This window comes from Suncus etruscus, chromosome 18 (genome assembly GCF_024139225.1).
Source record: "Suncus etruscus isolate mSunEtr1 chromosome 18, mSunEtr1.pri.cur, whole genome shotgun sequence".
NCBI lineage: Eukaryota > Metazoa > Chordata > Mammalia > Eulipotyphla > Soricidae > Suncus > Suncus etruscus.
Genome location: NC_064865.1, coordinates 35242327 through 35253398, shown reverse-complemented (window position 1 = coordinate 35253398; position 11072 = coordinate 35242327). Strand labels below are relative to the sequence as shown.

Genomic DNA, 11072 nt, shown 5'->3' with positions numbered 1-11072 from the left:
ACAATCCCCAGAATTTCTCTGTAAATAATGGGGTTCCCTATATGGAAATCTTTCCAGTCCTAATGGGTTTTTGCAAAGGAACAAGCCAGGTTTATTTTTAGCCATGTGGCAAGGTTCAATATGAAAGTGGAGAGAAAAACTATTTTTCTGTAGCTGATCGAATTAAATGTATTCTAGTGAACTTAAGTTAAAGTCCACTCCTCATGGGTAACCTATATAAAAGGATACTTACTGGTTGTAATATACTGGTCATAAGGAACTGAAAGTTGTAAATACAATCACTAGTCTGGCTAAAATTTTAACAGGGAAAACTTAACCTGAATAGAAGTAAAAAGAAGTAACTCAAATCTGTGTTTTTTATTGTTACTGCATCCAGTGGAAGTCCTGGATCTCCTCCAGACAACATCCATAACTCTAGGGATCATACACTGAGGAAGACAAGAAGCCTGACCTAACAGATACCAAAATCATTGGGAACATGTATAATGCTATGATGCCTTGGTTTCTGTTTTTACTTCTGTATTATCATTTCAGAGGAAGCTCTTTCCTCCCAAGAATAGAGAAGACCATTTACTGCTCTAGGGCCTGATTGGTTTAAGTAATATTTCCCTGTCTGATTGATCTAATCCTTTTCAGGTGTTGAAGCTGCAGAACTGAAACAGTTAATTGCTCATTTGAAGCTAAGGTAGCATGAGATTTCACCCCTTTTTAGGTAGAGACCACAGTCCTTTGCCAGTCTGAAGAAGTTATAGAAGAAGACCTTTATTCCCACTCCCTTTTAATGACTTCTAAGATGGTAAAATCTCTAGGGAAAATATGGAACAGGAAGGTCATCAGAAAAGCTTTCAGGATGATAAGGGCAAAGAAAGGTCATGGGAATTCAACTACCTAAGACCATTGACATCAATTGGAAATTACATTATGCCTATCTATCTCAGAGGCTGGGGCAAATAGAAAGAACCAGACACTAACATGTAAGGATGAGGATGGGTGGTATAAGGAAAGGAGGAGCAAAAAGTATGGCTTGCCCTGGTAATGGTAAGGGTAAAAGAATTAGCATCAAGTGTGAGAGGCATTTCTTCTTCTCTTTCTGACCTATATTCAGAACAGGAAAGGCAACTGGATTTTATGGCCCTATGTTGTTCTTTCCACCCAAAAGCTATTTAAGTTGAAGGATTGAAGAAGAAGCAGGAACCTCCTTTCTCTTTGAGGTGGAGTCACAGCCCAGATAAGATCCAGATAAGATCCTAGATAAGATCCTGCAGATACAGCCGACTTAGATCCCAGGACCAGGACAGAAGGCAGATAGTCCTGGTGTTCCTACTGACTGCAGTCGTGACTATGCAGTGACTATGGAATGTCCAGCAAAAATGAACACCCTCTTGCTGGACTTTGGATGGGAGGTGTTTTTGGGTCAAACTGTTACCCCAGGGATTCCCCCCTAAACTTTGACTATGTGATTTGTTTGGGGTTTCTGGTTATGTTTCACAAGATCTGCTGCTACAGAGGTGTAAGTGTTAAAAAGAAGTGGGTACCAACCCAGGGGTTCACGTCCCTGGATAGGGAAGTTGCTCTGAGAGCATTCTCATTTTATGCTTGTCCAGATTGGAGTTCTCCAAAATGTGGGAGAGGAATTTTCTCTGCAGGGTATAGTAATGTGTCAGGGAAGCCACTTGGCAGTACAGAGGAAGCCAGACCCTGAAGGTCTGGAGGTCTCAGGCAGAGTTTCAGAAATGCTGTTAATCAGAAATGTCTGGTCCAAATATCAGTAAGGTCTTTAAGAGAATGTGCCCAATGGTCTCCCGAGCCTGCCAGGAGCAACTTCTGAGTACAGAGCCAGGAGTAACCCCTGAACAGTGCCAGGTATTGCCAAAAAATAAAAGAGAATGTGCCCAAACTAACTTCCTAGCACAGCAGTTAAAGCAAATAAGAAGGAGGAAGCCAGCAGCTCAGCACAGCCTTAAGGTGTCAGTGTAAGCCCCACAACCCAGTACCTCTTGTGGGCCCAATAACTGAAAGGGAAGAGGCACTCAGGACCATAGAAGCAACCTGCAGTTTTCTTTTTTTTTGTGTGTGTGGTTTTTGGGTCACACCCGGCAGTGCTCAGGGGTTATTCCTGGCTCCAGGCTCAGAAATTGCTCCTGGCAGGCACGGGGGACCATATGGGGCGCCGGGATTCGAACCGATGACCTCCTGCATGAAAGGCAAACACCTTACCTCCATGCTATCTCTCCGGCCCCCAGTTTTCTTAATGCCACCTGACTGGGGCTATCCAAAGACTGCTGGTTATGCCTGGAACCTTGACCCTATATATCATGGGAGTAGGAATAATGGCAGCAGTGGTCCAGACAACAGACTCTGGCTGCACCTGGACTGAGGGGAGGATCACCCTGTAGAGAATACAAGGCATAGAAATGTGTCTCTTGCCCACCCCTGGATGGGCCACCAGGATCCCCTCCCCTTACCTGGACTATTGCAATGATATTGCAGGTGCCAATATAGCAGCATGGGGAAGTAATCCCCATCAGGGACTGAATGGGACATGGCTTGCCATGTTTACCAAGGGACTGACCCCCTGTGTGTTTGCCACTGTTTTTGCAAATCTAGATGAGTTTTGCATTATGGTAATTCTACCACTGGTGTCATACCTTGCCAGAGAAGGTGGGTGGGAATAAGTTGAACAGCGTTATCCCCACTGGAAGAGGGCAATTCCCCTTCTTTTTGCAATTCGTGTAGCAACTGCTATGGGAGTGGCCTCCTTTGTCATAGGAGACATGCAATTTAAAGAATTCTCCTAAGTGGATGCTCATCTAAGAAGCTATCATTTTTCTAGAAGAACAAGTTGCCTCCCAAGCTGAAGTTGCTCTCCAGAATAGATGGGAACTAGAACTACTCTTCCTGAAGAAAGACAGTGTATATGACTCTGGGGGAGCAATGTTGTTTCTTTTTTGTTTGGTTTGGTTTTTGAGCCACACCTGGTGATGCTCAGTTAATCCTACCTATGTGTTCAGAAATCACTCCTGGCTTGGGGGACCATATGAGACAATGGGGGTCGAACTGCAGTCCGTCCTAGGTTAGCACATGTAAGGCAGACGCCCTACCGCTTGTGCCACTGCTCTGGCCCCAGCAATGTGTTTTTTTGGTTGATGGTGGTGGTGTTTTTTTGTTTGTTTGTTTGTTTTTGGGTCACACCCGGCAGCACTCAGGGGTTACTCCTGGCTCTACACTCAGAAATTGCTCCTGGCAGGCTCAGGGGATCATATGGGATGCCAGGAGTCGAACCACCATCCTTCTGCATGCAATGCAAACGCCCTACCTCTATGCTATCTCTCCAGCCCCAGCAATGTTGTTTCTATGCTAACAAGTCAGGGGTCATTCGTGAGACACTGCAGCCGGTGATGGCTAGTTTGCAGGAGTGGGAAAGGCAACAGAAAGATTCTGCCACCTGGTGTGAATAGTGGTTCAATCATTTTAGCAAACCTCCCTAAGGTCCCAGCATGTGCCCATAAGAAGGGATGAGGATAAAGAACCTCAAGGAGAGTCAAAGATTTGATTCAGGTCCATAAGAAGAGGAAAGAGGGCCAGAGAGATAGCACAGCAGTAGGGCGTTTTGCCTTAGACACAGGATGGTGGTTTGAATCCTGGCATCCCATATGGTCCCCGAGCCTGCTAGGAGTAATTTCTGAGCATAGAGCTGGGAGTAACCCCTGAGCGCTGCAAGTTGTGATAAAAAAAAAAAAGAATAAAGAGAGAAGAATGTGGGGTCCTGTGTTCCAAACAAGGAGGACACCATTTTGTAAAGGCCACATGGCTTGCTTCTTTTAGATTATGAACAGGGAAAGATGTCATTTTGTAAGGACATGGTATAAGCCACAGGCTAGGTTTCCTCAGGCCTATTTGCATTAATATTACCTCAAGTTACCTGGCCAGACCAGATAGCCTATCAGGAAAGGACACAAGGGAGCAGTAGGAAGGTAGCCAATTATTTTTAAAGATCATTAGAAAGCCAAATCCTCCCTATGTCTTTTCTCTATATAATCCTCTTCATGACCTTAGACAGGGTTCATCTGAAGATGGCCCTTCCCAGCTAGTTTTGGGACTGTTGGCAGACAAATTATTCAACTTAGGGGCTGGAGAGATAGCACAGCGGTAAGGCATTTGCCTTGCATGCAGGACGGTGGTTCGAATACCAGCATCCCATATGGTTCCCCTAGCTTGCCGGGGATGATTTCTGAGCATAGAGCCAGGAGTAGCCCCTGAATGCTGCTGGGTGTGACCCAAAAACCAAAAAAAAAAAAAAAAGTATTCAACTTAGAAAACCAACAACAACTGGGACTAGAGCAGTGGCGCATGTGGTAAGGCGTCTGCCTTGCTTCCGTTAGCCTAGGACGGACCGCAGTGTCCCATATGGTCCCCCAAGCCAGGAGTAATTTCTGACTAAAGTGCATAGCCAGGAGTAAACCCTGAACATCACCTGGTATGGCCCCAAAACCAAAAACAACAACAACAACAAAACACACACACACACAAAAAAAAAAAAAACAACAAAAACTGTAGTACATATACTATGGAATACTATGCAGCTGTCAGAAAAAATTAACTCATGAAGAGATAGCACAGTGGTAGGGTGTTTGCCTTACATGTAACTGACCCAAGACAGACTGGGGTTCGATTCCCAGTATCCCCTATGGTCCCCCAAGCCTGCTAGGAGCAATTTCTGAGTGCAGAGTCAGGAATAACCCCTGAGCGGTGCCATGTGTGTCCCATTAAATTTTTTTTAATTTTTAATTATGAGAACAATGATGCAAAGGAAGAGGACAAGGTAAAGTTACCGTGGAAGGACAATCACCAATAAACAGAGTTCTCAGAAGAAATCCCTCAAGTCTCCAGATGTACATTATAACATTTCTTAGTGGTACACAAAGCAATTTAAAGCCATGATATTTGGGCCCGGAGAGATAGCACAGTGGTGTTTGCCTTGCAAACAGCCGATCCAGGACCAAAGGTGGTTGGTTCGAATCCCGGTGTCCCATATGGTCCCCCGTGCCTGCCAGGAGCTATTTCTGAGCAGACAGTCAGGAGTAACCCCTGAGCACCGCCGGGTGTGGCCCAAAAACCAAAAAAAAAAAAAAAAAAAAAAGCCATGATATTTGTGTAACTCCTTAAACATTGAAGGCACAGTATTTTTTACATTTCCATGCATATGCATATTAGTTTATGTTAACCTCAAAAAGTTTAAGTAGTTTTTTTTTTTAAGGTTTAGAGTCAAAGGAGCAAAGTAAAAACGGTGTTAGAGTGGCAATTATTGTTTGCATAGGCCCACCAAAATATGGGTGACATGGAAAGGAAAAGCCTTGGTCTAAATACAAGGAGACCCTGAAGTTTCCTGGCATAAGACCAGCTCTAGGCTCAGGCAAAATAGTTTGTCTAATCCAAGTCCTGTCTGTAGTGCCAATACAGTTTTATTTTTCAAACAGTCTCTGTTGTTGGCAAAAGATCCTGGAATCTGCATATCCTACATTGAAGTCAGGCTGGTGTCAAAGGTCCTCTAGTTTCACCTCACAATTAAAGTAAAAATTTTAAGAAATCAAGTGGCTGGGGCCGAAGTGGTAATGCGCAATTGGTAAGGCATCTGTCTTGCCCGCGCCATCCTAGGATAGGCTGTAGTACAATCCCCTAAGGTCCCCAACCCAGGAGCAATTTCTGAGCGTATAGCCAGGAGTAACCCCTGAGCATCACCAGGTGTGGCCCAAAAATCAAAAACCAAATAAAAATAATTAAGTCATGAAACTTTCCTATACATGGATAGACATGAAAACTATTATGCTGAGTGAAATAAGTCAGAGGGAAAGAGATACATACCGAATAGTCTCACTCATCTGTGGAATTTTTTGTTTGTTTGTTTTGAGCTACACCCGGTGGTCCCCCAAAAATCACTCCTGGCTTGGGGGACCATATGGGATGCCGGGGGATCGAACCACGGTCCATCCTAGGTTAGTGCTTGCAAGGCAGACACCTTACCTCTAGCACCACCGCTCTGGCCCCATCTGTGGGATTTAAGAAAAAATAAATTAATTAATAATACCCAGAGACAATAGAGAAAAGCACTGGATGAACCAGCCCATGATATGAAGCTTATCACAGAGAGTGGTGAGTGCAGTTAGAGGAATAACTACACCAACAACTATCATGACAATGGTACTGAGTGAGAGAAATAGAATGCCTGTTTCAAGACAGGCAGTGGTGGGAGTGGAGGAGGAGAGAGATGGGGGCATTGATGGTGAGAAGGCTAAACTGGTGAAGGGAGACATGTACTTTTTTTGGGTGAGGGGGTCACACCCGGCAGTACTCAGGGGTTACTCTTGGTTTTACACTCAGAAATCGCTCTTGGCAGACTTGGGGGACCATATGGGATGCTGGGATTCAAACCACCGTCCTTCTGCATGCAAGACAAATGCCCTACCTCTTTGCTATCTCTCCAGCCCCAACATGTACTTTATATGACTGAAACCCAACTACAAACATGCTTGTAACCATGGTGCTTAAATAAAGATATTATAAAAAGGAGCCGGAGCAGTGGTGCTAGAGGTAAGGCATCTGCCTTGTAAACGCTAGCCTAGGATGAACTGCGGTTTGATCCCCCGATGTCCCATATGGTCCCCCAAGCCAGGAGCAATTTCTGAGCTCATAGCCAGGAATAACCACTAAACATCACCATGTGTGCCCCTCCCCCCCAAAAAAAGATACTATAAAAAAATAAGCAAGGTCTTATTTGTTACTCCCTTGGTGGGAGAGAAATTCTGCTTGAAAGGGAACAACAAGTTTAACAATAGGTAGGATACCTGGGGCTGGAGAGATAGCACAGCAGTAGGCCTTGCATGTAACCAACTCAGGATGGACCTGGGTTCAATTCCTGGCATCCCATATGGTCCCAAGCCTGCCAGGAGCCATTTCCGAGCACATAGCCAGAAGTAACCCCTGAGTGCTGCTAGTTGTGCCCCCACAAAAAAAATTACGAATAAACAATAGATAGGACACTTGCTTTACATGAAACTGACCCAGGTTCGATCCCAGTATCTAATATGATTCCCCAAGCCTGCCAGGAGGAATGATTTCTGAGTTCAGAGTCAGGAGTAACCCCTAAATGATAATCACTCATCTTGGCTCAAACCCACTGAGGATTACTAATTAAATTAAAAAAAAAAATTTCAAAGTCTTGGGGCCGGTGAGGTGGCACTAGAGGCAAGGTGTCTGCCTTGCAAGTGCTAGCCAAGGAAGTACTGCAGTTCGATCCCCCAACATCCCATATGGTCCCCCCAAGCCAGGGGCAATTTCTGAGCACTTAGCCAGGAGTAACTCCTGAGCATCAAATAGGTGTGGCCCCCCCAAAAAAATTCAAAGTCTGAGACCAGAGAGATAATATAGTATGTAAAGGGCTTGTCATGTATGTGCCTGCCCCAGGTTCCATCTCAAGCAGCCCATATTGCCTCCTTAGCCTGCCAGGAGTGATCTGTGAGTGTACTGATATGAGTAAGCAAGCCCAAAGCACCACTGGGTGGTACTTGAGGGACTGTATGGGATGCCTAGGCTGAAACCTAGGTACCTGTTGTACTATCTCCCCAGCCCCCATGACATTATATTTTATTTATTGATTTTTTACTTTTTTTTTTTTTCGGCCATACCTGGTGACACTCAGGGGTTACTCCTGGCTATGAGCTCAGAAATCGCTCCTGGCTTGGGGAACCATATGGGACATTGGGGGATCGAACTGCGGTCCATCCTAGGCTAGTGAGGGGCAAGGCAGATGCCTTACCACTAGCGCCACCACTCCGGCCCTTGATTTTTTACGTTATTTAAAGAAAATGCATCATACAGTTGACATAGTTGAACATGTCATTTGTTTCCAGATAATGAGAGCAGTTATTATTAATAAAAGAATAAAAAGAAATAAAAACAAAAAAGAAAGAACATTAAAAAGAAAGACGTATAATCGTGAACACAGTTGTGAAAATTATTGTATCTCCAATGAAGTCATTAATACAGTGGCAGAAGATTTAGTAAGCTCTTGTTGTTAGCTGTCCATTCTGTTAGATTGGTGTATCCCTATAGAGTATATTGATTGATTTTTATTACCTGTTATCTTCACTTGAATATCAACTGCTAGAAATCCAAGCTTTTTCTTTATTTTTTCTCTGCCTATTCCAAATGCGCAGTGTTTGGCACAGAGGAGGCGTCTGGTGACTGGAGAGTATCTTATCATACAGTGAGAAGATAATGAGGTCATGTACAGGAGACTCAGCATAGAGCCTGGGTATTGTGTTCATAAAATACGGTCAGGGTTCAGTAAAGAGCAGTTTTATCAGGAAAAAAAATCAACTTTGGAAAAGGGTGCCCTTCATTGCCTCACCCTGCTAAAAACCCTGCCTGAAACAGAACTAAAATGTTTTGGGAACAAGAAAAAGGACCGGTTCAATTTTGACATAAATCCCAGCAGAGCTGAAAACCACAGAAACCACTAAAACTAAACAGAAGGGGAATTTATTTAGCCTTTGGAAAGCAAGAATTTTTGTCTCACATGCTGATAATAATTGGCAGAGACTAAAAGCAGCATATGGTTCCATGTGGTGAGTATGGAACACAGGAGAGAGTGAGGGTGTAAAAGATTCTAACAAGCTTCATGCCTGGACAGCACAGCATGCACTAGCACTGAAATATTGAGACTGATAACCAGAGATCAATAAAACTGGTGGCTTTTCTTTCTTACCTCTCCTGCTTTGTGCTACTTCCTCCACTTGCAAAACACCCTTTCACTCACTTTCTGTATTTCAAAATTATGCTTGGTCCTAGAAAAGTAGCAGTGATTTAGAGCTGAGCTTGTTAAATTCTAAACACTCGGGACCCCTTTGTGCCTGAGAAATCCAATCCATGTGGGTAATTCCAAAAATGCCTTGTATTTATTATACAGTTAATTTTTAATTAATTTTGGCTCATTTCGCATCAGCAAGGACTTAAGACACATACTTTGCATGCCAGAGGTCTGGGTTCAATTTCTGGCACCACATTGTTCCCTAAACATTGCTGGGAATGAACCCTAACTACAAAGCCAGGAGTAAGCCCCTAACTCCTGGGTGTGGTCCAAAACACAATAAAAACAAACAAAACAAACTCAAAAAACTACCTTTTATTATTGTAAGAACTTTTTTCTGATTTATACAGGTTGCCAATTACAAGACAAATATCCAACATGGGTTTGATCCCTGGCATCCCATATGGTCCCCAAGCCTGCCAGGAGAAACTTTTCTTTTACCTTGTTTTATTGAAACTATTGTGATCTACAAAGTCCTTCATAGTTGAATTTCAGATATATAGTGAATCAAGGCCATTCTCATAACCAGTGTGGACCTCCCTCACAAAAAAAAAAAAAATGGAACGATTCACAAATTTGCAAGTCATCCTTGTACAGGGGCCATGCTAATCTTCTCTGTATCGTTCCAATTTTAGTATATGTTCTGCCAAGTGAGCACTGCCAGGAGCAATTTCTGAGGGCAGAGCCAGCAGTAATCCCTGAGTGCAATCGAGTGTACCTTCCCAACAAACATACAAACAAAAGAAGCTAGGGTTTGGGGCTGGAGTGATAGTAGTGACAAACCCAGGTTCTAATCATGCCCCCCCTCACCCACCAGGAGTAATTCCTGAGTGCAGAGCCACAAATAACCCCTAAAAAAAAAACAGTAGCTAAGGTTTTATGGGACTAGAAAGACAGCTCAATGAACTAATTATATTCATGTGGGTTCAATTCTCCAACACCCATGGCCTTTCTAGTACCACCAGGACCAATTCCCAAGTACCACCAGTGTGTCTTACCCTCACCCCAAATAAAACAAAAGAAGTGCTGGAAAGAGAGTATTGGCTTTGCATGCTGCTCACCTGGATTCTATCCCTGGCACCCCATATGGTCCCCTGAGCCCCACCAAGAGTAATCCCTGAGCAAAGACAGGATTAAGCCCTAAATACAGTGCGACTCAAAAACAAATAAGAGAGGGAGGGAAGGAAGCAGATGGGGGGGGGTAGAGATAAAGAGAAAAGAGGGAAAGACAGGGGGAGAAAAAAGGAGGGGGTAGGAAGAGAGAGAGACAGAAACAGAGAAACAGAGACAGAGAATGTGACCAGAGTGCCTGCCCTGCAAGCACATGGTTACAAGTTCAAACCCTGGTATTCCCAGTGTAATTCTGACAACTCTGCTGTCTGAGATCCCCAGCAACGAAGAATAGTGCTGCCTTTGCAGTTAAGAAAGATTACCTCAGGGGCAGGAGAGATAGCATGGAGGTTTGCCTTGCATGCAGAAGGACAGTGGTTCAAATCCTGGCATCCCATATGGTCCCCCGAGCCTGCCAGGAGCCATTTCTGAGCATAGAGCCAGGAATTACCTCTGAGTGCTGCCAGGTGTGCCGGGTGAGGAAGGAAGGAAGGAAGGAAGGAAGGAAGGAAGGAAGGAAGGAAGGAAGGAAGGAAGGAAGGAAGGAAGGAAGGAAGGAAGGAAGGAAGGAAGGAAGGAAGGAAGGAAGGGAGGGAGGGAGGGAGGGAGGGAGGGAGGGAGGGAGGGAGGGAGGGAGGGAGGAAGGGAGGGAGGGAGGGAGAGAGAGAGGGAGAGAGAGAAAGAGAGAAAGAAAGAGAGAAAGAAAGAAAGTAAGAAAGAAAGGAAGGAAGGAAGGAAGGAAGGAAGGAAGGAAGGAAGGAAGGAAGGAAGGAAGGAAGGAAGGAAGGAAGGAAGGAAGGAAGGAAGGAAGGAAGGAAGAAAGAAAAAGAAAGAAAGAGAAAGATCACCTCCACGCACCAAAATCAGAAAGTGCAACTCCCATGAGCACAGATGAGTACTGAAACTAAAGGAATGATGCCTTTGGGGAGCATTGTAGCAGTGTGTGAATATAACCAGATATGTAACCCTCAATACACCACAGCTAAACTTGTGTGAGTACCACAGTCAGGCAAAGAGCAACAGCAACCATAAAGAACCAGGAGGGGGGCCAGGAAGGTGGCGCTAGAGATAAGGTGTCTGCCTTGCAAGCGCTAGC

At 44.4% G+C, this 11072-nt stretch overlaps 1 non-coding gene across 1 annotated transcript; it reads right to left on the bottom strand.

Moving 5' to 3' along the window:
- Positions 1-9418: 9418 nt before the first annotated feature.
- Positions 9419-9524, bottom strand: LOC125996678 (U6 spliceosomal RNA). The gene has a single exon (XR_007491359.1). It is a non-coding gene; the product is annotated as a U6 spliceosomal RNA (small nuclear RNA).
- Positions 9525-11072: the final 1548 nt, after the last annotated feature.